Below are 3,528 nucleotides of genomic sequence, written 5' to 3'. Positions count from 1 at the left end.
AAAGTCATCAAGCAACTGATTAATTTTTGAAAAAAACATTTGATATTAGCATATATATTTTTTTAAATTTGTTCTACTTCTTGTACTTTGATTTTTGATTTTAGTTTTCACAGAATACATACATTTTGAGATCTCCCAATTTCCAAAAAATTGACACTAAACAAGAGGATGAAATTTTATACATTTTCCCTCTTCTATTTTGTAAAGCGAAATATAGAAACGGATCTTAAAAGTCCCTGAATTTATTTCTAAATCTAACGCAATTCATCTTCAATTGTTTCAGCACTGAGAAAATAATGAATCCATTTCCTCTTCCATAGAGAAGGTGCTAATGCAGTTGGTTAAAAATGGTTTTTTCGCCCTTCAAAACCCAACTTGTAGACTATAACAGGGTAGAATGAATCATAGAATATTCATACAGAGCCGAGAACGTTTAAACTGGTTTAACTGTAAATCACTTCGACACGTTTAACCATTTTAAGTCTTTATTACAAAACATTCAAAGTTATTAAAGGTTTTATCGTATGAAACATTCATAAAATCGTTAAATCTCGATTTATTTTAAACGAGAAGCGATTAAATCGATATTAAAATTGCTTTAAGCTTAGTGTGTAGCTTTTAAGCCCCGCGTAATCCTATATTACAATTCTATTATATGTAGACTTTGCGGATCTGTACTTGTAATGGTTTTAGAACCAATTATATGTTACAAAATGGGTGGCACGACTATTTATATTGGCACAGAATTGCTAAAACAGGGGATTTTAGATAATGTAACTAAGTCTTTTTGAAGAGTGAATATTAGGAAACAATTAGAAGCAAATTAGCTGTGTTTATATAAATAGACCTTTAAAGAAACACCTTCGTAATATTCAATCGAAACAAGAAATGATATTGGAGTGACCACAATAACAGAGAGTCAGTAACAAACGAGTATTTACTTTCTACAAATTAATGCGGATTCATCCATCATTTAAAGTTCATACTCTGCCTGGCTATCTCGATATTGTAAAAAAATAACAAGCTAATAGGGATAAAGCAGAAAATTAGAGCTGGGAAATAACCTTTCACTGTCCTTTGTTTCAGGGTAAAAGGAGCGTTTTACCTTCTCTACTAAGGGCCGCATTACAAGCCAGTCATACTCTCAGTCTACACATTAAGATAAAACTCTTACATTACAAAGTATATCTTATCACAACGTGTTGGGCACCTCACGATTGCAGCCTAAGTTGGTCACAAAAACAAAAAGAAAAATAAAAAGTTAAATAACGTCTTCAGAGATCACCTCAAGCCGTGGAAAAACAAAAGCCCACCAGATAAATACTCTTTTTAAGCGCGGTTTCACAATCACTTCTTAGCTAACATAATTGCTGAGAAGTATCCAGAGATAAATGAACTGACTTTTATTAAAGGATATTTGTGCTCATTCATATATAACATAAATGTTCGCAGTAATACTAAATAAAAGTATTGAAGCGCAAAGTTGTCCCCAAGCCCTAGGGCCGCATTTGAAGGAAATTATATCGGAAGCCTTAATTTTCTCCCTAAATAGTAAATATAAGCCCTTTTTGTCGAAACATATTATGCTAACCTGTTTACTCAAACCATTTTAATAATTTTATGAGGTGATAGAACTGTGAGTTGCATTTACATGTTGCTCTAGAAAAGTGATGGCGAACCTATGACCCGCGGGTCAGACACTGACCTGCGCAAGCTTTTTCACTGACCCACAATTGCTAGGCAACCAACTGTTTGTTTACGCGGGTTGATTTAGATTTTCAGAATTGTGTGGATAATTTATATTCTATCTGTATTTTTTTTAATCACTCATTGAAATCACACAAAAGCAATTTAAATGCTGTCTATAACCTTTAGTTTGATCATTACAGTTCTAAAACGCAAATGACGACAAATGCTTTTGTAGTATTTGAAATAAAGCAAATAACCATATTTAGATTTTTCTTCAGATAAAACCCACTTTTGTAAGGTTTTGTTCAGTTATGTTTGTAAAAAGAGACTTCCACTTAGCACTTGTATCGTCCCGTTTTACCCGTTAAACCAACTGAATTTTAAAGATGTTTAGTTTTGAAAATATTCAGTTTAAAATTTTTTAAACTAACTATTGTTCAAATGGGCATTAGTGACCCAAGAGCTAGTACTAAAAAAAAAAATGAACAAAATTTGATCCACGTCTCGAAAAGGTTCGCCATCTCTGCTCTAGAAGGATGTTTTCTGTTGCAGTTTCCCGAATTTAAGGGAAAAGTGCTTTTACGATAATTTAAGAAGGTTTCAGTAAAGTGAAGGAACTCGCTTTTAATGAGAACTCACACAAAATTGCCGAAGTGTTATGAAAGAGAACATAAAACTTTATCAGATCTTTTGCTTTTATTTACTCACTTTCTCTCAAACACACTAAAAAAAGTCCACTTGTCCTGCGGCTTCTTTCATTTTATATATCTCTAAAAAGAAACTACTATTATGCAAACAAAGCCGCAATAATACAAGTAGCTACGTAACCAAATATTATTATGTACAGTAGTTCCATCTGTATCATCATTTTTGCATGCTATCACAACTGTATGACAATGCAATTGTATGTCACTTACACATACTATGTAAAAATCACTTCCGTCTCCCTTTCTTCATCTTTATGCAGTCTTGCACATTAAAATGACGTTCTAATTACTTCCTCATTGAACTTCTTAAATTCAAGTAAATAAAAAAATTCTCGAACTCTTCATACAAGAGGCGGTTATTTATTTATAATTTATGTGATTTGAAATTATCCTAATGCGGTGCTAGCTGGTTTTTTTCTTCGTTGAATTTGAAGAATTCAACAAGAAGTTTTGAAATTAACTTTTGGGACCCGACAAGCGGGAAGATAGTAGGCAAACTAGTGAAAGTGAAATTGACTCCTCGGAGCTCATGGCTGTTATCCCTCTTGCTTGCGACTATTTCTTAGGCTGATTCGATTAGTCAAACAGGTAGTGACTTGAACAGTAATGTAATTTTAATAATAACTATGTAATTTTTATCTTTTAATGTGAAGTCATAAGATTCTAATATGGCGGCCCTTAAGCCTACACCACTGCGACCCCTTTGGATCTATTGTGGCTCCCTCACTCTAGAGCTCGTCCTCCAGACCCGTCCGTTTAATCAGACTCTTAATTCTGGATAGCGACTCTTGGGTAAAGCTCACAGGCCTTGGTTTTTCCTCCCCGAGAAGTAACATACTTAGCCAGACAAGCCCCTCGCACTGACATAACACGTGCAGTGCCGAATATGAAGTCATACTAGTTGAATAATTTTTTTGGGGGGTTATTTGAACTTGCAAATACGAGTAACTTCTTCGTAGCTTTATATCCTTCGGAAATATCTGCATCAATTCAGCATTGTTTCACGTGCGTTCTTATTTTCAGCTTGGGTTATTAATATTAGAACTCATAAGTCCAATATCGCTCTTAATTTAACGTGTTTGTTAAATATCGTTACATTAAACAGTAACTTCAGCAATATCGTGAATAAAAT

General features: G+C 33.7%; 1 protein-coding gene across 7 annotated transcripts in view; it reads right to left on the bottom strand.

Moving 5' to 3' along the window:
* ssp6 (PDZ domain-containing short spindle 6) overlaps positions 1 to 3,528 on the bottom strand; it is a 133,380-nt gene that overhangs the window by 40,212 nt on the left and 89,640 nt on the right. The window lies entirely within an intron of this gene.

The sequence above is a fragment of the Rhodnius prolixus genome, unplaced genomic scaffold, assembly GCF_049639745.1.
Source record: "Rhodnius prolixus isolate KJV_2025 unplaced genomic scaffold, Rpr scaffold_2, whole genome shotgun sequence".
NCBI lineage: Eukaryota > Metazoa > Arthropoda > Insecta > Hemiptera > Reduviidae > Rhodnius > Rhodnius prolixus.
Note: the sequence above shows the minus strand (reverse complement) of the source record. Positions and strands in the feature narration are given on the sequence as shown.